Source organism: Lepus europaeus, chromosome 9 (genome assembly GCF_033115175.1).
Source record: "Lepus europaeus isolate LE1 chromosome 9, mLepTim1.pri, whole genome shotgun sequence".
Lineage (NCBI taxonomy): Eukaryota > Metazoa > Chordata > Mammalia > Lagomorpha > Leporidae > Lepus > Lepus europaeus.
Window position 1 is genome coordinate 45,989,684 of NC_084835.1, and position 25,117 is coordinate 46,014,800.

General features: G+C 48.7%; 1 protein-coding gene and 1 long non-coding RNA gene across 6 annotated transcripts in view; one reads left to right on the forward strand and one right to left on the reverse strand.

Moving 5' to 3' along the window:
* The window catches only part of FOXP1 (forkhead box P1), a 625,834-nt gene extending 623,391 nt beyond the window's left edge, over positions 1-2,443 (reverse strand). The window contains exon 1 of one of the 4 annotated variants that reach the window (XM_062201264.1): positions 2,347-2,443. The gene's annotated coding sequence lies outside the window, so the exon portion shown is untranslated. The remainder of the gene's footprint in view (positions 1-2,346) is intronic. The other 3 variants (XM_062201263.1, XM_062201262.1, XM_062201266.1) reach the window with 3 other exon arrangements.
* A 2,838-nt stretch (positions 2,444-5,281) lies between these two features.
* Positions 5,282-9,567, forward strand: LOC133767097 (uncharacterized). Of its 2 annotated transcripts, XR_009866806.1 has the most exons (3): positions 5,355-5,590; positions 5,855-6,273; positions 7,897-9,567. It is a non-coding gene; the product is annotated as an uncharacterized LOC133767097 (long non-coding RNA). The 2 variants fall into 2 exon arrangements; XR_009866807.1 differs by lacking the exon at positions 7,897-9,567 and having other exon boundaries at positions 5,282-5,590; positions 5,855-6,079.
* The last annotated feature ends 15,550 nt before the right edge of the window (positions 9,568-25,117 follow it).

The following is a 25,117-nucleotide window of genomic DNA, read 5'->3' on the forward strand; positions in this document are numbered from 1 at the left end:
AAAAAAAAAGTGCTACACAATTTATACTCGAGGATTTAAATATAAACATAAAATCTTACAGACATCTACAGCAATATACACCCCTTAATTTGAGAGTTAATTTGAATAGCTGATGTTTCTTTCATTATACTTTGATAAACCTGTGAAAACAAAATGCTAAAGTAATTACTGTTACTACTGCCTTTAAAAATGTAAAGCAGTTAAATTTTCCTAGACAACAAGCAAGGACAAGTTACAAAGAACTTGAATAAAAGTAAGCAACCTGGTCATGTTGAATGTCAATCTGAAAAAAGGGGTTATGTCTAATCTGGAGAATTTCTCTCTCTCTCTCTCTCATTTTTAAATTCCAAGAGTGGGCTGACACAAAACTTCATCACCAGGGACTTTTTTTTTTTTTTTTTTTTTTGAGCTTCACATCAGATTTAAAACCCGCACATACAAAACCTTGGCTTCTCTGACAAGGCAGATCTTCTAAACTGGATGTGAGAAAACGTTATCTAACTCTAGTGTAGGAGTCTAATGTTGGTAAAAAGAATTCCACTGCACCGTTCCGGGTAGCAAGACTGCCTCCGGATGGCTTAATATTCTTTTAATGCCTTTTTGGGTGCATTCCCCTTGTGAAGAACGATGCATTTAAAAAATAATAATAACTTGTTTAGCAACTCAGCATCCATCAGGAACTCAAATGCTGCCCGGAGAGGGGCTGAGTATTTCCTTCCAAGTGAGCCTTCCCTTGCACAACAAAGATCAGCATTTGCAATGGTCCATTTCTGCATAAGTGAACATATAGCCTTGCTGCGTGATCGAATAGTCCAGGGTTCTCTGTGCGGCAGCTCCTGACAACCACCCAGCAGCAGTTCTGTTTGATCTCTCCTGCTTCCTTAATTTGGGTTGTCAAGGTTCAGCAGTTGGAGGCTGTTTACTTTACTTTTCCCCCCTCCCCAAAAAAAGTGATTTTTTTTTCTCTCTCTCTTTCTCATACAATGACTAATCCAGAGGCTAAGGGGGGTGGGAGAGGGGTGCAGCCAGTGGCAAGAAGTTAGACTTTTTTTTTTCCCCTTTGCAGGGAGATTCTAGCTGACACCTTTTGAATGGTAACTAGTGGAGTTCTTTTCTATATTTTGAATGCTTTTTAATTATGAGACCTCTCCCAAATAGAGACACGAAGAAGAAGAAAAAAACAATCCATCTCCCCAATGTTTAAAGCCTGAGCCCAGTCTTCTTTTTCTGGACTCAAAGAGATGAGTATTTCCATTATGAGAGTCAAAACTCTAGTGGAATTCTAAAGAAGACTGGCCACATTTCTCTCTGGGTCAGAAAATAGCAGGAACTCCACAGTTAGGCAGGCTACCCCTGGGGGGAAAACACCTGAGGTCCCTACTATTCCGCTTGAAATCCTGGCTAAGACATCCCACCTCCCCCCACAACGGATTCTCATTGTGGAAAAAACGGGACTGGGGTGGGTGGGTAGGGGGAGGGAAGGAGGTGCAAGGCACAAATTGTGCAAAGATTCTCCAATGTTTGCAGTAGTAGGAAAATTCCTTAAACATCCTTGAGGTTTTCTGAGCCCAGCTATTGTGCCGGTCCTAAGCCCCTCTGGTGCCGGTCTCCGAGAGCCAGAGGGGGAAGGTGGATGGGGTGAACGCACTGCTTCCACTGGGAATCCAGAGGGCTGCTCCGGCGTTCTTGCCAAAAAGGCGATCCCAACTTCGAGAATACCTGCGCCTGGCCAGGAGGGCTACCCCAGGCCCTGAGCCCTGCCCTGGAGAAGCTCAAAAGCAACCAAACGCAAGGTCCACATTAATTTCATAATTCTGCCCAAGCCTCGCCGAGGAGGGCTGGGGGGGGGGGGGCGGCTGGGGACGGAGGGAAGAGGAAGAAGCAAGTTTCATTTTGGGTCTTCTGGTAGAGCAAAAAGAAAATGAATTAAGACGAGAACGTGGGATGAGCCCAGAGTAAAATCAATACCCTTTCTAATCAGCCCAGCTAGGGTATTTGGACACAATGACTTGGAAATAATTAATAGATCCAAGGGGGAGTGGGGTGAGAAGGCGAGCGAGGGATGTCACCATATTTTATCCAAACACTTTCCACTCCACGCTAAACTTTGATCTCCACATTTTCGGATTTGCGGAAGAAAAACGGGGGGAAAGGGGGAGTAAGCCCAGCCTTTCGAAGCACCTACCAGCTTGAGGATGGCCATGGTCCTCGCTCCGCGCGTCTTTCCGCTGCGCTCCCGCCGCCCAGGCTGGCTCTCTGGGGGCGCGGAGAAGCCCCCGGCGCCGCCCGGGGCCCGCGGCTGTCCCTTGCCCACGCGCCCCGGCGCCCGCAGCCGCCTCGACTTACCCGCCGAGTCCGGGGAGGCAGAGGGGGCGCCGCCTTCACGCCCGCGGAGGAGGCGCCGGCAGCACCATGGTCCCCGGTGCCGCTGCCGCCGCTGCCCCGTGCCCGCTCGCTCGCCGCGCGCTCGCTTCCTCTTGCAAACTTTCGGGTTCTGCGGTCGACAAGAAACCGGGGCGACCCTCAGCAAGTCTTCCCCGCGCAGGTTGGGGGGCGGGGGGCGGGGGAGGGGAACTGAAGGGGACGGGACGGGAGGAGTAGCCTCAGGGGCCGAGGCCGGGAGGGCGGCGGGCTCCCGGGACCCGCCAGTGCGCGTGGAGGGAAGGGAATCCCGGCACAGAGCCCGAGGCCGGGAAATCGGCCCGCACCTTCCCCGGGATCTTACAAAGTTGCAACAACAAAAAAGGAGGGGGAGGAACGGGGGAAGGGGGTGGGATAGGGACACGATCGCAGGCGCGAGGTTTGGAGTTACAACTGTTTATTTAGTCTTTATTCTCACGGGGGGGCGGGAGCTGCCCGGGAACGGGGGGTGGGGGGTGCCGCCGGCAGCGACTCCGAAGCAAACACTCGGGAGGGGGCATGCGACTTTGTTTCTGGGCGCGGAGCTCCCCGGCGCCCGTGCGGAGTGTGTGTGTGTGTGTGTGTGTGTGTGTCACCGCCAGTCTCCGGGGACCAGGGCGGAGCTCACAACAGGTGGGGAGGGGGGCTCTCCGAGGGCCAAAAAGGAGAAAGAATCAAAGTTTCCGAGCGCGGCGGTGTCTGGGGAGGAGGGGGGCGGGAGGCGGGGGCGAGGGGAGGCGGAGGCAGCGAATGACCGCGACCCCGCGGCAGCTGGCAGACTCCTCGGCTCCCGCCGCCGCCGCCGCCGGCACCGCCGCGGTCCCCACCCGAGCGCACGCCGGCTCCAGAGAGTCGTCTCTGCGGGACCGGGATGCGGAGCTGGGAGCCCGGGAGGAAGGCTGCGCGCAGGCAAGGGACCGAGAGCCATCGGCCGCCGGGACGCGGCGACACGCGCGCGTCGCTGAGCAGCAGGAGGACTTAGGAAATCCCCCCCTTCCCGGTCCCCCCGAGCTGAAGAGGGGGGTACAACCAGAAAGTGTGTGCGTGCTGGGGGTGGGGGGCGCGGAGACCGCCCGCAGCGCGCCCGGTTCCCGCGCCCACCCGCCGAACTGGCCACGGCGGTCGCGGGCGCGTCGCTCGGGGAAGCCGAGGCCGCGGGGGGCAAGTGCGCGGCGGGGTGCGCGTGTGGCTGGGGGTACGCGCGCGCGCGTGTGCGTGTGGTTGAGGGTTGGGGTACCGGGTGCGAGAAATGCCCCCGCCGCGGGGTACGCAGCAAGTCGCGCGTGGCACCGGGGACGTCCCTAGGCGCGCGGGGCCCACGGCGCAAGCGTGCCCACTCCGTCCGCCGGGACCCGCGGGGCAAACCAAGGGGCACACACCCGCGGAGACGCAAGGGCAAAAGTTTACTCCAAGTTCCAACTTGAGGCTCCGGAGGCACCCGGCGCGCGCCCCCTCCCGCCGCGACCCCCGGCTCCCGCATCCGCCCCGCGCCCGGGCCGCCACCGCACCCCCGAAGCTGGGTACTGAAAGTTGCGACAGGCGGCCCGATTCCTGCCTCCCCGGGCGCTCGTGGGGGGAGCGCAGGGAGACCGGCGTGGAGGGGCCGAGGGCGCAGCGATGTCGCCTCCCCGCAGCCGCCGCCGCCCCCCCGGTTGACTTATGCAAATAGGCCCAGGGTGCGGGCGCCGCCGGGGCTCCCTCCACCCTGCGGCCGGCCCAGGCCCCCACCCACTGCAGAGCCAGGGCCCGGACCCGGGGGAGGCGGGCAGAGAGGGGAGGACTGGGGGGAAACACACGTGGAGCCTGGAGGTGGAAAGTAGTTTTTTCCTTTTTTTTTTTTTTTTTTTTCATTTTCCTTTTTTTTTTTTTTTTTTTTTTGTGCTGGTGGTGGTTGTTGTTTAAAGTGCCGGAAACAAGGCGGAAGGCGGCTTGGGAAAAAAGTGGAGCAGAAATGGAAAAATACAAACTCACCCGCTGCAAACGGTCTCTCGGTGCAAACTAAGGTGTTTTCGGGCCTTTTCCCCGCGCGCGCCCACTCCCGCCCGCGCGCGCGCCCCGCGCACACCCGCGCGCGCACACACACACACACACACGCACGCACTCCCGGGCGAGGGCCGAGTACAGCGTGCGGCCGCCACACAATAAATAACAATAGATTCCTCCGCTCCGGACTAGCTTCCCGGAGCCCGGCCGGCGCCGGCGCCGGGCCTGGGGCGCCCCCCGCCAGCCCGCCGCCGGCTGCCGCGACCCCGCTCCGCCCCGCGCCCCGCGCGCGAGCCCGCACCCCGGGGCGCCGGCGGCCGCCCCCCGCCCCCGGCATCCCGGAACAAACAAACAAATAAGGCGCGCGCGAGAGGCCACCCCGTCGCGGAGGGACATGTTGTTATTTTTTGCTGTTGTGCGTCCCTGACGTCACATCCACCTGCTGGGTAAACAACAGGGCTCGCAGCAAAAAAAAAAAAAAAAAAAGCAACTGCCAAAGCTGGGGGGTGGGGAGTGGGGGCGGGGGTCCGAGCTGGGTGGGGAGCAGGGGGCGCCCCGGGCCCCGAGCGCAGAGGGACCGCCGGGGCAGCCCGGCAGGAAAGACCTGGCAAAAGAGGGGGTCCGGGGGCGGGGGGGATTCCCGCGAAGACGGGGCTCGGGGGGCGCACGCGGCTGCCCCCACCCCCGGGCACGCGCGGCGGGGCCGCAGCCGCGGGAGCTGCGGGCCGCGCTCGGCGCTCCGCACGCCGGCGGCCGCGGCGCGGAGGCGCGGCCCCTCGGGTTAAAAGTGAAAGTGCTGGCCGCGGCGACCGTGGCGGGGGCGGCCCGGGCGCCCGCGGCCCCCTCCCCCGCCGCCCGGCGCTCGCTCTCCGCGCTCCGTCCAATGGAAGGAGGCGAGTTCGCGAGGTGAAAGTTCAGCCGAAGGACAAACCCCAGCTTCCCGAGCGCGCTCGCAGCCCGCGGGCGCGGGGCTTCCTGGCCCGCGGCGTCGGGCCGGGCCGGGCCGGGCGCGCGGTCGGCGCGGCGGCCCCCGGGTGCGGGCCGGAGTCGTTGCCGGAACGCGCGGCGGGACCCGCTGCCGGGGAAGCGTGTGGCGCCGCTTAGGAAAGCGCCCGGGGCTGGCGTGTCAGTCGGTTGTTTAACACACATTACCTGCTCGCCCGGAGACCGGTCACGTGCAGAAAGCTTTGTCCGAGTCTTTGAAAAGGTGAGTTTTTTTTTTTTTTCCATCCCCCCACCCCCTCCTTTTTGCTGTGTGGAAGTTGGGTTGAATTTGGAATGTTACAGAACTCCAGCGGGAGCCCCACTGAAATGTTTGGAAATCCAGACGGGCGTTCGAGAAGCAGGAGACACTCCAATTTCTCCCACTTTTATCGAAGCCTACTTGGTGTTATTCAAAACCTGACTTAGGGGATCTCTGCAGCGTGTTGTTGTTGTTGTTAACACAAAGTATTATTATTTTTTTTCCCAGACACATCATCTCAGATGCTACCAAACTCCGGAATCAGCGATCCCAGCCACCGACTGGCCGGTACAGCAGGCCAGTTATTTATCAAAGTACATTAAAAGCCACCCTCCTGGATTCCCGCACAGCGCTGCCTGCCCCTGAGTGGGCAGAGGGGAGGCTTACTGTCCCGTTGGTTTGGAGACCAGCACGGTGGTAGATAATAAATTTCCTGGAAAGGGGAGTATACGATTCTTGTGTATAATGGCTTTTTACAAACATCGTTAAACATTAACAGACGACCTTAAATCTCAATTTCAGTGATAGTACAAAATTGCCACCTGAACATTGCACCTGCGTTGCAAGTCAAAGATAAATAAATAAACAACACAGCCATTCACGGTTGCTGCAGAAGATAAAGCCCGAGAAAGAGACGCTGGGCTAAGGTAATTGCAGCCTAGTTGGCTTCAAGTAAGAATGCGCCTCCTGTGCAGGGTTCCAGCTCTCCACGCCAGACCAACCCTCAGATCTTTTCAGCTAGACCCTACGTAAATACAGTGCATTTTAGTTAATGTCGTCATTAAGAGTCTAAGATACTAAAATGACACCACTTGGGGGGCGGGCACCGAGCAATGCAAAACTAAAATCCGTCTCTACAGCTGATATTTATCCAATGCTTACCTAGGCACCCACCTAAAATCTTTATGTCTGCTCAGCTAATGCTCCCAACAAGCCTTTGACATCACCGAAAGTTCCATATGCCAAATTCACATGGAATTCCGTGGAAATCTATAAAGTAGCCAGTTTATGGGGGGGGGGGGGGTTGTTTTTAATTTCTAAAATGTTTATGCCAAATATGTTTATGGTATGTGCCCGGTTGTAGAATTATAACACAGAGGAATAGCAATTTATTTAAATGTGACAAATGTATTCACAGTCTCTAAAGAATATTTCATGCTCTGATCTTGTTTTTCAGATTGAGCAGTGTGCTTTTTAAAAATTATTCTTGCGGCCATACTAAAACGGTCTTTACGTGGCTGCTGACCTTACTCTGCATGTTAACAACTGCCTGAAATTCTACATCCACTTGCAAGTGGGGACTAAAGGCAGGTTGGCAACAAGTTTTGCAGACAAAAGGGAATCCTGGTTGTGGATCCCACGATACAGCGTACTCAATTTCGTACACATTTTTGTGTCTGATGTACTGCCTTATTAAGGAACTTCATGTCCATTTGGTTTACATTACAGGGAAACTTAACTGTGGCTTAACATATTGCTCATTTTCAACACTGTCACGTCGCATTCGTAGGGAGCAGATTTTAATTTCTTTATCAGTAATCAACTGGAAGTTTCTTTTTGTTAAATTAAAGCAAGAAGGGTTTTGAAATATAAAGGGCATGGGGGTAGGACGCCACCTTTTGGTGACAAAACCAAATAGAAATCTTTTTTTTTTTTTTTAAGCAGATGTTCCCAACATAATCTTATTTTTAATTACACCAAGGCAAAGGTGCTTGTCCCCATTTCCTTATATTTTAAGAAACAGGTTGTAGGGGAGCAGGGGAACCAGCATAAATCATGGTTAGAAAACTGTAGTTAGCTGCAGCCACAGTTCGGCCTGAGCAGTGAGAATGGGCTGGTGCCCTGTGCCGTACTGTGAACTATGTCACGCGTGGACTCCGTCCTCCAGGTGCTGTGTCAGTGACTCTATGGGGGACAGGAAGCCAGAGTGGACGGGTGCCGCTCAGCCAGATACCTGAGTGCCCTTGAGAGCTGATAGCTGCACAGACACGGTCAGCTCCAAATCGGTGTTTCCTGAACCACAGTCCTCACCATCCAGGTTCAGTCCTCACCATCCAGGTTCTTGCTGCTCTTTGTAGCACAGTAATTCCCAAAGAATTAATATACTGTGTTCATTAGGTTGTCCTAAATGTTTTCGTTTAAATGAACCTACTTACTTCTTTTTCTATTTTTACTTCAAATGCAAGACCAGTGTCACCCTCCCTAAATTAGAAACAAGCACAGTGAGAATAGACAGTGGCAAAACTGACATCAGAAATGACTTTTTGCAGAGGGGGAGGGGTACGTGTTGAGAAGAGTTACTGGGGCTGGTGCTGTGGCACAGTGGGTTAACACCCTGGCCTGAAGCATCGGCATCCCATATAGACCCGGCTGCTCCACTTCTGATCCAGCTCTCTGCTATGGCCTGGGAAAGCAGTAGAAGATGGCCCAAGTCCTTGGGGCCCTGCACCCACATGGGAGACCCGGAAGAAGCTCCTGGCTCCTGCCATCGGATCAGCGCAGTGCGCCGGCCGCAGTGTACCGGCCGTGGTGGCCATTGGAGGGTGAACCAACGGCAAAGGGAGACCTTTCTCTCTGTCTCTCTCTCTCTGACTATCCACTCTGCCTATCAAAAAAAAAAGAAAAAAGAAAATGTGAATCAGTGTTATCTAGCACAGTCTCCATGTCTTAGGGAACATGAGCATAACTGGGTAGATCAAATTACCCACCAGGAAGTTGAGGCCCCATATTTCAGTTGCCCCCCACCAAGGCCACATAATTGGCTGATGGTGGGGCAAGGTTGGAAATCCAGGTGCCCTCTCTGTCAAAGGTGACCATGCAGCTTGCCTGGCTTCTCAGAAACAGCCAGCCTACGTATGACTTGAGGCCACAGGGTCAAAGTCGAGTTCAACTCCTCCCTTACCGGCTTCTCTTGCCCAGGTGTAGCAAATATCCTGGCTAGGATGACCACAGTAGAGGGGCTTGGTTGTGGAGAGGAGGGCAGTGGAGTCCGAGGAGGGGCGGCCCACAGGGGAAAGCTTGCACTGCTGAGTTTCCTTCTGAGAAGATGAAAATGGCTCATGAGGGTCATAGGCATCAGAACACCAGGCAAGAGCCCATCCGCCTGTGTTCTCAGGTCCCTGTGTGTTCCCTCGGACACCAGCAGGGGATCTGTTGTTTTACAGGGTACCCTAGTAACAGGCACGCAGAGACCAACCACGTATGGTAACTGAGAGTTAAGGAACAACAGAAGAAAACATGAAGAGGCTCAACCTTAAATCTAGAGATAGCAGATTTTCCGATGTTCTGATCAGAGAGTAGGGGGCCACCACCTGCAATGCTGGAATCCCACATGGGTGCCGTTTCACATCCTGGCTGCTCCACTGCTAATGGCCTGGGAAAGCAGCAGCAGATGGCCCAAGTTCTTGGGCCCCCACACCCATGTGGGAGACTTTAAAAGTTCCTGGCTCCTGGCTTCAGCCTGGCCCAGTGCTGGCGGTTGCAGCTATCTGGGGAGTGAACCAGTGGGTGGAAGATTTCTCTCTGTGTCTGCCCCTCTCTGTGTGTAACTCTTTCAAAATAAATAAATAAATCTTTTAAAAAATGTTTGAGTGGGGACTTAGCTACCAAGATTGCATTTCCTGTATTTTGTTTTTTCTTTTAAGGACACAGTTCTGTAAACATAACTGATGTTGTGGTGTAGCTGGTAAAGCCACCACCTGCAATACCAGCAAGGCTGTTCCACTTCCCATCAAGCTCCCTGCTAATGGCCTGGGAAAAGCAGTGGACCCCTGCACCCTTGAGGGAGACCCAGAAGCAGCTCCTGGCTCCTGGCTTTGGCCTGACCCAGCCCTGGCTGTTGTAGCCATTTGAGGAGTGAACCAGCAAATGGGAGATTTCCGTCTCTCTCTCTATCTCTATCTCTGCCTTTCAAATAAATAAATCTTTTAAAAATAAATAAATAAACTGGACATGGTCTGCCAATATTTCTGTGTTTTTCTAAACTGGTCCTTGTGAAAACAGGTTGCTGGTAACCGCAGGATACAATGCTTCTGAGTCCCAATGGGTGACGATCCTTGTGAGCTGCACCCACAACCAACTGGTTGCTCAAATACCTTCACTCTTAACCCCTACACCCTAAGCAATCACAGTGCAACACGTTGGTACCTTGGAGTCACGAAGAGTATAGGTGACTCCACCCCACCCACGGCAGGTGCTGGAATAATCTCCATGAGATGTAACATGAGATACGCTTGGCCTTCAGCTGGGCACCATCTGACAGTGTGTTAAAAATGCAGAATCTCAGGCCTACCCTAGACCTGCAGAGTCAAAACCTGCATTTGAAAACCTGCCCAGCCATGTGTCACACATTCAAATTTCAGAAGCGTTGCCTGTAGCCCCTTAGCAGGCGGCAGCATCATCGGCTGCCTGTCAGGTAGCCCTGCAAGTCCTCAGCTGTACCTGTTTCTCCAAACTGGCATCTTTTGTAAACTTTGTTGGTTCCTTGTTTTTCAGCCACTTGCAAAGTTAAGCCACTCAATCACCTATGTAAACCGTGATTAATTCCTTTGACATTAATAACAGGGTGACTTCTCTCTGCTGTTACCCCAAAGAGACTGCTAATTGCCCTCCAATTGTTTACCTTTGTATTGTTTTATGAGAGCTCAGAGAAAGATGGAAGATATTCTCCCCCCACCCCCCCAACTGGGCCAGGAACAAATGCCAGACAGGTTTTGGGAAAGCTGAACGCATGCTATGACTACACCTTGTTAGTAGAAGGGCTTTGCTTTCTTTGTTTTGTTTTCTTTTTTATGGAAGGGATGACGCCTCTATAATTATAGGTGTTGCTGTTTAAAACCCAGAGTGTTTTCCAAACCACGGAGGGGCCACACCTCCAGCAGCCCAGGAGCCATCCTGGTTAGATTCTCTTTGCAGTTCTCGAAACAGTTTGCAAAGTCACAATCAAGCACTACTAGATTTACATTAAGGATAATGGGGGGGGGGACCCCATCCACTACCAAGTATGGTTCCTTCCAGAACAAATACAAAGGAACCCCAAGGAAGCCTCACAACTGATGGTTAATGTGTATTCCTAAAGTTCCCCCAAGAGACTATAGGTTTCCCTTCACCTTCCTGAAAAAGACAACAGGTTACTTTCATAAACCACCCCCCAAAATAATTAAAACCATTGTTTTAACGCTATCCTAAGGCAGTGCAATTAAGTCTATGAGTGAGTAATTGTGTACCTGAATTCAAAATAAGATTTCACATGTAAAGCAAAGTTCTGATTGCAATCTCTGAGAAGTGCCTTGGCTTATATTTAGAAGGCACAAGTGCCAGCTCAGCATTACAATAGGCATTGTTCTGCAGGGCCTGAGACAAGTTGTGTTTGTGTGAGAAGGGAGACACAGCAGGTGTGCCCACCTTCAGGAACAGTGGGGCTGTGTGCTCCAAACTGAGAAGCCTGGAGGAGGCACTGAAGGAGACTGAGCATGGTGGTACACCAACAGTCTTGTCAATGGGGACACAGCATAAGGTTGAGATTTGTTGTTTTGCCCGGCATCAAAGTGCAGCGAGTTAAGCCACCACCTGTGACACGGGCATCCCTTAGCAGCACTGGTTTGAGATTTGTTGTCTGATGGTTTTTCTTTGTTTTTTGTTTTTAGTAATAACTATAAAATAGACATCCAAGTGTTCTTGAGCTACCGTTAACAATTATGTTAAACTATACAAAGATTGAAACTCTGGTATGATTCTGTGGTGGTAGAATGAAGTTGAAGTTTTCCATATGGACAGTTTTCATGATATATGTATGTATCTATCTATCTATACATTTACAAGATAGAGAAATGCATCTATATGTGTATGTATGCATAGCTAGCATGCAAACATATATTTCCTAGCTGTGTCCACTGAGAGAGGCTACAAGCAGTAGCACCCCAATAGCAATGAACACACTGAGCTCCCAGATTTTGGTTTCTAAAGACCTTTCTCCAACAAGAGAAGTAAGAGCTGCTTGGAGAACTAATTCATTCAGGCATGGAGTAGGGAAATATGTTTGCAGCATCTTACGGTAGCAGAAAGTGCTTAAAGAAAGCAGTAGAAACAAAGGAGGAGTGAGGGTCTGAAAGGGCACAGGAGCCGGCCTGAAATAACCCAAAGTCGAGACATTTTGAGTGAGAGAAGAAATAACAAGAGCATATAGTATATAAAAATGTACTTAAAACAGCTAGTGGAAAATGGAGTTAAAAGATAAGCTTGTCTTGGTACAAAAAAATGGAAATCCTTGAATATGAAGGATCTTCAGCATGTTCATGGAAAATGTTCATAAAAAAAAGCTATGCATGGACTTCAATTTTTTTTTTTGCCCTACAATAAACCTCTCTCTTTGAATTCCACTTCCCACTAAGTTTTTGAAGTACCCTTATATATACACATATACAGAAATAAATGGAGAAGTGACACCTCCTCCTTACAGAAAGCCAGTGGGCCCAGCACTCTGTGTTTTCCTAGTTGGAACAGATGATCCTGATGCCATGGCTACAGAACTGAATCAGGTGATGGGAACTGTTGAAGGGCTTGCATGTGAGTAGTAGGGAAGAGTAGAGGCAGTGGAAATCTGAGCACATTTCCTCAACCAAAGGGAACAGATGCTGATTGCTGTCACCAAGAAAGCAAGCAAGCCCTGGGCAAGAAGAGCTTTTGAATTTTCAAGGGAGGGGAAAAAAATCCTACAGATTTTTATCCAAATATTCCTCATTTTAAAAATTCTACAGAGGCATTGCCGGCACTGTGGCATAGTGGGCTAAGCCTCTGCCTGTAGTGCCAGCATCCCATATGAGCACTGGTTCGAGTCCCAGCTGCTCCTCTTCCGATCCAGCTCTCTGCTATGGCCTGAGATAGCAGTAGAAGATGGTCCAAGTGCTTGGGCCCCTGCACTCATGTGATAGACCAGGAAGAAACTCCTGGCTCCTGGCTTGGGATCGGCCCAGCTATGGCCAATGCAGCCCTTGAGGAGTGAACCAGCAGATGGAAGACCTTTCTCCCTGTCTCTCCCTCTCTCTGTCTGTAACTCTACCTTTCAACTAAATGAATAAAATCTTTAAAAAAAAAATTCTACAGGGACTGGCATTGTGGTACAGCAGGTTAAGTTGCTCCTTGTGACACCAGCATCCCATATGAGCAGGAGTTCAAGTCCCAGCTGCTCCACTTTCAATCCAGCTCCCTGCTAATGTGCCTGGGAAAAACAATGGAAGATGGCCCAAGTGTTTGGGTTTGCAGGGACCCACATGGGAGACCTGGATGGAGTTCCAAGCTCCAGGGTTCCACTTGGCCCAGCCCTGGTTGTTGCAGCCATCAGGGAAATGAGCAAGCAGATGGAAGATTAATCTCTCTCTCTAACTCTGCTTTTCAAATAAATAATATAAATCTTTAAAATAAAATAAAATTCTAGAAAAAATAAAAAAAAAAAACAAATTCTTAATGGGTCAAACAGAACTGCAGGGTGTATCAAAGCCACAAGCTGTCCATCTGCTAACTTTGGGGAAACAAAGTCACGGTATTAGTTGGGCCTGATAGGATTTGTTTCTTAAGTGAGCAAGGTGAAAATAACCAGAAGAAGAGAAGCATGGAGGGTACGTGCACACTCGTAATTCCTTCCCAAGTATGAAGAAGTCGCCCCAGACACGCTGGTGAGGAAGACTGGTCTGCACTCTGAGTCATGTCAGCAAAGAGTTGCTTTCTCAAAAAGCACAAGTGGTCCAAATAGCATCATCTAGGAGATGCCGATATTGAGGAGGTGCTGATATTTAGAATAACTTTTTGTTCTTCCCCAGAAGAGTGAATTCAAGTGTTCTACTGGGATAGTTCATTCGAGGAGCCTAGTGCCGGGGCCAACCTCTGTAACCATGGCTGTCATTCTGCAACTAGAGAGAGCCATGGAGGAGTCCAGTTCATCCTGGGCTTATCTCTTCTGTGTCTCCCCACCCACCCCATTGCCTGCTGTTGCTGCTCAAATCGGTACAGGGCCATATATGTTCAAGTCCCTGCTCTGGAGAGAAGCTTGCTGTCTAGCTTGTGGGAGGTGGGCTGTGAGCACAGCAAGGACATGCAGTGAACACTTTAAAGGATGAGCAGCCACATAGGAGAGGGGGCCATCTGACAAGACGGTGGAGCCGAGAGTCCTTGTGGATGCGTCCTGGCACGCAGAGCTAGGACAACGCAGAGCCTCACACGTGAAAACAGCCGCAGCAACCACGTGGAATCTGCCACTCCCTTTATTCCCACTGACGGGGTGAGCCTGGTGAAGGTGTTTACCAGGCTCAGCTCCCAGGCCCAGCCACGCGGAGTTCACCGACCTAGAACATGACCACAGCATCAGGACCTCACAGAGCTTCCTGGTTGACAGAACTATGCACAAAGTTAGGGAACTGCTGCCATGGGTGAGTCTGGAGACAGCAGGGAACAGTCCCCTGGGCCAAGGGGAGGCCCCTGGGGGCCCCCACTTACCCCAAACCCTCTGTCCCTCCACGGTGGGCACCATACTTCCCTCGAAAGGACCAACCAGTGAAATGGATTCCCCAGAAGGAGCTGGAGACGTATTCTTCAGTGTGGCCTTAAGATCCTGCAGGTTAGAACCCCCTGGATGGAAGAGGCCTGTTTCAAATCTACTCCACCAGAGTGCTAGGGAGGGGTCATGGAGATAGGCATTTTTACAAAGCTCACCAGCAGGCCATAATAGGCAACGAGGTTTGCAATCCTTCCAATTGCTACCCACCATGGGACTGAATCCACTTTACAAGGGAAGCTTATAAAAATCAAGAAATAGGAGCAGGCATTTGGCTCAGCAGTTAAGATGCCACTTGGAACAGGCACCTGCATCCCATAACAGAGTACCTAGGTTCCAGTCCTGCCTCTGCTTCCCATCTAGCGTCCTGCTAGTGTGGACTCTGGGAGGTGATGGCTCCAGTAGCTCAGCTTCAGCCATTCACTTGGGAGACCCGGATGGAGTTCTGGGGTCCATGGCTTTGGCGTGGCCCAGCCCCGGCTGTTGCAGGCATCTAAGGAGTAAAGCCAGCAGGTGGCAGATTCTCTCTCTCTCTCTCTCTCTCTCTCTCTCTCTCCCTCTTCTCTTTGGCACTCTGCCTTTAAAATAATAAAATAAATCTTATTAAAAAGCACACACACAGGAATCCTGACTCACAGTTAAGAGCTTCTCAGGTTTCAGCTGAAGGGATCCTAGGCCTGGGAGTTCAGATGCAGAGGGAAGGCTTTTACATCTGATCCTCTCAGTGCCATTCAAATAATTCCATTTAGGCTGCCAGCTCCACCAGCTTCTGAATTAGGGCTGCCTCCCATCTGCTAATTCATTTCCCTCACCAAGGGCAAGAAGGTTGGGGTTAAATTTTCTTTCTAATTGACAAATAATAGTTATGGGTTATAGCATGATGTTTGGATACATGTCTACTTTGCAGAATAGTTAGGTCAGCATAATTAGCATATCCAGCACCTCAACTATTCATCATTTCTTTGTAATGAGAACATACAAAGATCTCTCTTTTGGCTATTTTTGAAATATGATAAATTATGAGTGCTCTGAACAAGTTCATGGAGGGACAGGCATTTGGTGCAGCAGTAAAAGCACGGCTTAAGACACCTACCTCCTATATCAGAGTGCTTGGTTCAAGTCCAGGCTACTCCACTTCCCTGCTAATGTACACCCTGGGAGGCAGCAAATAACAGCTCACGTACCACTCCTGCCACCTGCATGGGAAGACCAGGGTGGAGTTTCTGAGTTCTTGGCTTCAGTCTAGCCCAGTTCCAGCTGTTGCAAGCATTTAGGGAGTAAACCAGTGGATGAAAGATCTCTCTATCTCTCTCTCTCACTCAATTTCATGGTCTCTGCCTCTTAAATAATCCTAATACTTTTTAAAAAGATAATATGAATTTTCCGTGAACTTTTTGAGGCCCCCTTACATTATGAGCTATAGTTATGTAGTCAACCTGCTGTGCAGTAAACTACCAGAATCTATTCCTCTATCAGATGATAACTTTTAGTTTTTAAAAGATTTATTTGTTTATTAGAGAGAGAGAGAGAGAGAGAGAGATCTTCCATCTGCTGGTTCACTCCCCAAATGGCTACAACCACCAGGGCTGGGCCAAGCTGAAGCCAGGAGCTTCTTCTGGATCTTCCATGTGAGTGCAGTGGCCCAAGCACTTGGTCCATCCTCTGCTGCCTTCCCAGGCACATTAGCAGGTAGCTGAATCAGAAGTGGAGCAGCCAGGACTCAAACCGGCGTCCATATGGGATGCCGGCACTGCAGGTGGAGGCTTAACCTTCTATGCCACAGCGCTGGCCCCAAATGATACCTTGTTGACCAACATCTCTCTCTCTGGAGGGCCCCCGCCACACACACACACACACAAAGCTCCTAGCAATCACCATTTTTCTTTCCACCTTAATGAGTTCAACATTTTTTAGATTCCACATGTAAGTCAAACCATGGTATGGCGGTTCCTCACGAAACTAGAACCATCACGTGACACAGCAATCTTCTGATTAGGCACACATCCAAAGGGACACAAATCAGTATGCTGAGATGTCAACACTCCTATTTTCATTTCAGCATGGATATGGAACAAAGCCTGTGTCCATCAGCAGATGAACAGATTGAAAATGAGGCACACACAATGTAATATTATTCAGCCTTAACATCTCAGGAAATTCTGTTGTTTGCAATGACCTGGATGAACCTAAAGGGCATTATATGAATTGAAAGTAGCCAGGCACAGAGAGACACTGTACTGTTCAACTGTTGATGCAAGAATAGATGAGATACAATTGTCCTCCAGCATCCTCAGGGGACCGCTTCCAGGGCCCCTGAGGGTACAAACAATCCTCAGATGCTCAAGCCCCTCCTACAAAATGGCTTAGCATTTGCATATAACCTCTGTATATCTCCTGTGTGCTCTAAATCATCTCGCAATTACTTAGCACACCTAACACAAACACTGCGCAAGTAGCTGTTACGTTGCATTGTACAGGGAGCAATGACAAGCAGAACAGGTCTCTACGTTTTCCCCCCCAGGTATTTTCTACCTACGGTGGTCTGACTCTCTGAATGTAGAAGCCGTGGATTCCAAGGGCCAACTGTAAAGTCAGAAGTGGAAAACAGAGGAGGCAGAATCACCTTCCGAGGCAGGGCCTTCTGTGCAGCCAAGCAGGCTCCTCCAGATGAGACTTTCAGCTGTGGCATTATTTCATCTGCTGGGCTAGGTAAGCGTTTCGGGGGTTGTCCCATGCATTGCTGGGCATTAGGCATTAGAGTTGTGACAACTGTCCCAAGACATGACAACCAAAACCATCTCCAGATCTTACGAAATGTCCCCTGGGTGAGCCAAACCTGATCTCAGGCAAGAACTACTGCCCTAGAAGTCCCCGGAGGTCCCCAACACTCCTCTCCCTGCCACCAGTCAGATCAGAAACCAGACTCATTTCTCTCTGCAACTGAGAAACCAAACTATTTCCTTTCCAAAACAGAGTGGCCTAAGACGAGACTCTTTGTGACTTGAAGATGGCCTCAAGCCGGGTCCCAGAGCTCGGTCTGTGGCCACCAGCCCGTTCTCAGTCTGACATAGCTTGTTCCGTCATGATTAAGCAGACTCTATTAGAAGCCCGGGACTCCATACACAAGGTCAGATGTGTCATCGGCCTCAAAACAAAGCACAATGAAGAGGGTGGCAAAGAATGGAACCATCCCACAGGGATGCGTGGGATTTCAATTGGGCAGAAATTGCATCTCGGTGTTCTCAGTAAAATTCCCTTTCTTCTGGAAGGTCCAGGGCCTTTGCATGCCCAGCACAGGAAGCACCAGAGCTGACAGAGACAGTTCATCCCACACAGGAGTCAGCTTCTCTCACTAAGACCCCCTTCTCAATACTAACTTACCCATTCTCTCTAAGACTTCTGAGCAACGTGCACAGCCCGGCCTGCTGTTGCAGTTTTAAAGACCAATTAGGGAAAGGTGTGAATGATTGCCAGGTCAATAGACTATGGAAATAAATAAGTATGGCTAACCTTGACATTCTGATGGCTTTTATATCCAACATGATTCTAAGAATTCGGTTTGACTTTGGAGAAATCTCATAAGAAGCAGAAGTAGTCATCTTCCAAGGCCCCTTACCCAAGCACAACTGGTGTTGAGCAATCAATCATTCATTCAACGAATATCCATCAAATGCCACCGGGTACCCAACACTGTTCCTGGACATTAGAGAACAGCAGTCAAAAATGAGACAAACCCTTGCCCACACACAGCTTACGTTCAAGTGAATTTCTTGGTGAATTCTGTACAATTTTTCAACAAAGCATGTTTGTTTAAAGAAGGAACTAGAGGGCAGGTACTGTGGCACAGAAGGCTAAGCCTCTGCCTGTAGTGCCAGCATCTCATATGGGTGCCAGTTCAAGTCCTGGCTGCTGGACTTCCAATCTAGCTCTCTGCTAATGGCCTGGGAAAACAGTGGAAGATGGCCCAAGTGCTTGGGCCCCTGCATCCACGTAGGAGAAATGGAAGAAGCTCCTGGCTCCTGGCTTCTGATCAGCTCAGCTCCAGCTATTATGGCCATTTGGGGAATCAGTGGATGGAAGATCTCTTTCTTTCTCTGTCTCTCTTTTCTCTGTCTGTAACTCTACTTCCCAAATAAATAATTTTAAAAAGAAGAAGAAGAAACTAGAAGTGAGAACATGAATTAACCAGCTCAGAAGCTTTTGTTAAGTTATCACTTCAGCGGTAAAAAGCCAAACAGAACTTCTGTAGATTTGAGGCAGTAGATAAAAATGGAGAAAGAAATGAATAGTATTGGTAAGCAAGATGTAGTGCGAACTTATCACAAAGAGGCTTGAAGGTGAATTTACCAATAGCGGTAAAATTAGGCTATTTTAACCTATGGCACCAGGGCATCTAGAAGGGCATAGGTCCTAGAACGATTCAGAAAGCAAAATGAAGCCAAAATTTGTAGGAGAGGAGAGGGGAGAAGGGAGGGAGGGAGGGAAGACGAGAGAGACAAGCAGCGTACATCTCTAGATGGTGAGTTAGCTGTGGCGTTCCACTGAAAAGAGTTCTGTGCCCAGGGAGGCACGGGGGAATGGAGATTATGATGCTGGCATACCTACAAGATCCAACTGGCACAGCAAAACCGGCCTCTCCTCCACACAGCAGCAGGCAGCCTCTTCCTGTGCCTCTTCGGACAGAGAACCGCAGAAGGCAGAAGAAGCCATTCAGGTCACTCCAGCAGGTGCTGGGGCAGCAGGAGTCCTATGCTCCAGGGAGAATCAATGCTGTGGGAATCTGGGAGTGAATCTGGAAGTTGGCATTCTGGAGAAGTGAGGATAACGGCCTGTCTCATTGAGAGCATCAGCCCCCGGGAAGCAGCAGCAGCCGCACTCCGCGAGCCCAGCCCGGCTGGCCTGCTGTCCGCCTGGCTGAGCTCCGTGCCACTGCAAGGTCACGTGTGTCTGGGTGTTTGTGAGCGTATTACCCGGTTGTTTGTTTGTTTCCATCTTCCCTATAAACAGTTTGGTCTCCTTCCGGGGAAAAGAAATGATGTGAGCAGAGCACAGCACACACACACGCTCTCAAAAATACTCTGTGTGGGTAACCAGGAAACCCACGCTTGTTCTAGGGTGAGGGGAACCTTTAAGTGGAAGACCCTGGCTTTTCTCGCGGTTGCATCTCATGCTGAGTACCGGTTAATACGGTTGAAGTCATGGGTTTTTGCCTTCATCGTTTTCATTTATTTGTGAGGCAGACAGACAGATGGAAAGAGATGGCACTCTCATCTGATGGTGCCTTGCCCAGATGCCCACAAACCCTCTCAAACATTCCCCCACACGCCTTCCCCTTGTTCCACTAGGGCTCATGTCAGCAGTCTGCAACTCCGTCCAGGTCTCCCACATGGGTGGCAGGAACCCAATGACTTCAGCCATCACCATTAACCTCCTAGGGTCTGCGTTAGTAAGAAACTGGAGTTAGGAGCCAGGAGTTGAATTTCGGTACTCTGACATGGGACATGGCATCTTAACTGCCTGGCCACACATCTGCCCCACGAATGATATATTTCCTTAAAAATTACAGGAGGAGCTCTTCGGTTATGTAGCAATGCTGTGGTTAGCTCTCTAGGTTCATGAGCGAAGAAAACACGTGTGTAGATTAGAATCCTGGTTTGTCCAGCATGGTTGCAAATTCTTCTACAATTCGCCTCCATTGCCTGGCTTAGGAGGATGTTATTTTATGCCTCTGTTATGTATTTAGAAGGCAATGGTTCTGTGCTTTCTATGCTGTGAGGGAGCATCACGGGAGCCTGTGCTTTGCTGCTGCCTCTGCCTGCCACCTCTCCTGCCTCCATCTTGCTTGTGTGGCTCCATCATCCCCGTCAGGTTCTAACTTAAATGTCACAGCCTCCAGGAAACCTTCCCAACTCTCTCTACCCCGCCCCCCAGACCCCCCACACCCTCCTTCAGAGCTGATATCTAAAAGTCTGCCTTGTTTCTTGACGTACTGATCATTTATCATCTGTCTATTTCACTAGAAATAAGGCCCATGAGGCCAGAGATCGGTCTGTTTGCTCACTACAAATTCCTTCATGACACATAATTGGATTGAATGAATGACCGAATGAATAAATGATTGAGGGACAAGATCACTTTGCCATCATAGGATCCTTTCTCTCTTTTTAAAGAATATTTATTTATTTGAAAGGCAGGGCAACAGAGAGATGGGCAGAAAGAGACAGAGACAGAGAATCTCTTGCATCCACTGGCTCATTCCCCAAATGCCTGTAACAGCTAGGACTGGGCCAGGGCAAAATCAGGAACCAAGATCTCCATCGAGGTCTCCCATGTGGGGTGCAGGGACCCAAGTGCTGAGGCCATTATTTGCTGCCTTTCCATGCGCTTTAGCAGGAAGCTGGATAGGAAGCAGAGGAGCCGGGACTTGAACTGGTGCTCCCATGTGGGATGCTGGCTTCACAAGCAACCTCATCTGTTTTGGCCTTTCCTTCCTCCATGTAAAATACTGTTAACAACACCCAACTCAGAAATGAGAAATTCAAATGGAAAGGAAGTTCTTTTTGCAGGAACCCTGATGACGACAGTGTGGCCACGCTATGTAGGAGTTCACGGAGGCCACCAAGAGACGTGGGAGGAGCCCTGAGGGAGCCACACAGGATCTCCACCCACCTGATGGCACATGGCAGGTCCAAAGGCAAACTTGAAGAATGGACAAAGAAATGTCTCCTGGCTCAACATATGTATTCACACATGCTAGTTTCGACTTAAAGGTTCACCCAGACCCCCAAACACCACGACCTTTTAATTATGTGAGCAGATACACAGGAGATCTCTCAGAGTTATTCAAAATTGGAAACATATGCCATAGGGAATAAAGCCATGCAAACATCATACTCAGAATTGAAATACATGATGCGTAACTATTCAATAATGCAAATGAATACACACACACACACACCTGAATTTATGGCTCCAAATGAGTGTAGTGCCTTGGAAAGTGGTCACGGGGAGGGTCTCTGCACTTATCCCAACAATGATTCCATTCATCAAACCACAGCTGGATTCCCCCCTTTGAAATTTCCATGAGAAAATTAAGACAGTGGTTAAAACACTGCCTCTCATGTGGAATTGTGTCCATGTGGCTCTGTTTGATTTTTGAAAATTACCAAATAGAAATTCAGAGCATATCCTGGGGGGCGTCCAGGCAGGTAATTCCCAATATTCTCCTGCAATAAGGAAGCTTGGTTTTCTTGTCTGTTCAGAAAGTAGCTTTCAAGGCAATAGGCAAAGGTGAAATTCACAAGATGCTTCACTGGTAGCATCACTGACATAAGCATATAATTTCTTCAAGTAGGGAAGCTTGAAAGACAACATTCTGGGTGATCTGTAACATGTAATATATTTATTTAAAAATTCTATATGATTACTTACAGAACATCCTTCTATGAAATAAGGTAGCTTGCAAATGTGCACAACTCCCACTACTAACTCCCTATGTGTTACCGTAAGGAGCTGTATGTCTCCATTCTGCTATCTAATGTGAGAAATTAAAATATAACTCCTGTTGCTTTTCAATCAGTCATGGGCAAAATCGGGAGGTGGACTGCTATAAACACAATTAATCATTTGTTTTATAAAAGTCACAGGACTGCATAATTATAACTTTGCTTTTTTAATACTCAAAAAATAATGAATGCTCAAAACAGAAAAATTGGAAAACAGTAAGTTTAAGCAATAAGTAACAAACAACCACAATCCCAAAGACCTATAAATAATCAAGGTAGACATCTGGGCATATATATCCTTCTAGAACTTTCCCTAGCATGTGAGTGTGTGTGCACTGTAGATGACACACTTGGGATAGACAGTCTATTCTGTTACTTACTGGCTGTGGGACTTTCAGCAAAAAACTCTGTGCCTCCTTTCCACCATCTGTAAAATGGGAATATTGCTTTCCTCGTGCATTGTTGGAACAATTAAATAACATAGGAGAACCTACAGCTCATAGACTACTGTCTGTCACATAGTAGGTACTCAAATTAACTTTCTCAAAAGTATCATTATTATATAATTTGGAAGGCATCTGTTTTTACTGAAGCATTTTCCTCGACACTTTTAAATTTTATTACAAGAGCTATCAATCTGTCACCCAGAACTGTCCACAGACAAAAAGTTATAGCCTGGGATGAAGGCAGTGACAGCAAAACTAGCTGTCAGAATTAAAAATAAAACAAAAGTCCTATAATTCACTACTGAACCAACAGAATTAGCATCCCCTGACAGTGGGTTCAGGTAAAAATTTGTTAACATTCTTTTAGATAAACATGATCAATTTCACCCCCCCCCCTTTCCAGGGGATTTCTGTCCATATCTGGAGACAACTTTCACAACTTGGGCAGGAGGCAAGGGGGTTACTGGCATCTGGTGGGTAGGCACCAGGGAAGCTGTGAAGCACCCTACAGGACACAGGAGAGCCATTTGAAATGTCATTAGTGCAGGAGCTAAGAAACCCTGTCTGACCCCAACTAGCATCACAACCAAGTCACTTTCCCACCAATAACGGGGATCCTCACCACAGCTCACACTTACTGAGCATGAATGCCAAACGCTGTGTTAACTGTGGCCTCTGTTATCATACGCACTTTACTGACGAGGAAATAGACTATGAGGATGAATAACTTCACCTCGAATCACCAGCTAACAAGTGACTTAACTCTAACTTGACCTCACTTCCTTTCATTCTTGAGTCTATGTTCTCAACACTAATACTCTTCTGCCTTTCCGTGTGCTTCTCTTTGTCTCTAGGTCTTTAAGGAGATGCTTCATTGACATTGACAGTGGTAGAGATTCCATCTCGTATGCAAACTCCTTTGACATTCTAGCAGAAGCCTGGGATACCATGTTGAGAAAGATCCTGAGGTCCTGACCTGGATGGTTCAACAGAAAGAAAGCCATGATCGATTACTGATGTCTGCTATGGGGATGGTAGGAAGAGTAGCGGTGTCTGTGCCACATCTCTGTCGTCCTTGGACTAGTTGATCTTTATTTGAGGTCTTTTTAAGAGCCAACCACCTACGTTCTTAGTTGTACCCCTCCCCCCATGAACAGCTTCAATTCTTGGCCAAGAGCCACTTGCAGACCTGTGCACATCAAAGAGAATGAAGGACTAAGCAATCTACTGCAAGGGTTTCATTCAACACACAGTTTTCCCTGGTTACAGAGAAACTGCTTCGCCTACAGAAGACAGCAAACATCAAAGTTGGTGAAAATCACAGCACACCTCCACCCAGAGTCAAAGCCAAGAACAAACAACTTTTGGGGCTGGACTGATTTCATAAGATAATCTGAGTGACTGAAGTGGAAAACAGCAATGACTACAAACTTGAGGGAGGCCAAAAAATAATCTATTACATTTTTTAAAAATTATGCAATGTTTACCAAACTGAAATCACTGGGAGAAAAAAAAAAGAATCACACAAACTTTACTAAACAAAGTCACATAGAGACAAACATTTAAACCACTATAACCAAGACAAGGAACTGCAGCTTGTTTTTAGTTACAAAGATCTGAAGGATGGGAGTGGGAAATAAACAAAAGTCCAAAGGGAAAATCATTAATAAGATACTCTGAACTATTTTCCCACAAGTAATTTCTTTGAAGAGAAAAAAAAAAGCCAAGCTATACTCCTCTATGTTAAAAAAAAAAAAAAAAAAAAGCCAATCTCCTGCATTCCTGTCCAACTAAAACCTCTTTGCAAGCAGTCAACCAAAGAGCTGAAATTCCGTTGTCATAGCATTATGTCTGTGGGGTACCACTTCAGAAAACCTTACCAACAAAAAAAGAGCTGAGTAATTAATATGAGCCTCTTGTAAGCAAGGAAGAAAGAAAATTAACAAAATGAAACCCACCCAAAAAGAAACTACCAGAAACCTGGATTTACATCCCTGCAGTGTATAATTGTAAGAGCTTCCTGTTTAGTAACAACAACAAACAAATACACACACACATACACACACACAAAACCACCCACATCAAGTTTCCCAGGAAGTTTGATATTTAAGTAAAACATGTGGTCTTCTTTAGTGAGACAGACGTAAGCCAGCTCTACCACTGATGGATGAACTGCTGTAGCTTTTATCAAAGGAGTGGAAAACAGATTCCAAGCGTTCTCTTTCTATCTGCCTGAAAGATTCCTGAGAGACATATGGACATGCAACAACATAGAATTTTTTCTTACGAAATAAGCTTTGCTCAAACCAAATCATCAAGGTAAAGCAATTTACAACACAAAGCAAATCAGTATTGAAAACTCTGTTTAAGTAAGATGGATTTTGCGAATGTCAAGCTTGAGGCAACTCAGCAAGAAATAACAACGGTGCTAGATTTTTTTTTTTTTACAGCCCGGACATCTTAGTTTGTCCACAAGGGACCCAAATGCTGTGATGAAGAGTGGAAGTCAGTGACTGCCCAGATGTTATGTCACCGTGGGCTGGGATTCCCTGTGTTACTCTGTCTCTAAGCATTACTGGGAGTTTGCTAAGAGGGCTTTGCCCACATCTTCTCTGTCACTTCACACTCACAACTACATTTAGTAACTTACTCCAGTGGGACTGCCCTTGGCCTTACATGTTCACTGTGACAGGTGTACTTGAAAGAATCAAATTCTCATCTTTGGGAATTTTCTCAGTTAATAAATACTTTTTCTACCACATCAAAGCCTATAGTATCCTCACCGATTTCCAACACCACCACCACCCCCTTCTGCAATTCCTACCTCTATATTGGATGCAACAGTAATATCTCTGCCTCCTAAGAGTTATGGGAGAATTATGCTAGTTCAATTTCTCTGAGAAGCAGTCAGCCAGAGTGGATTACATGTGCAGGAGCTTTGTGGAGAGCTGGTAGAGACTAAGAGAGCATGTGCCCAGGAAGCTGGTTTGACTGC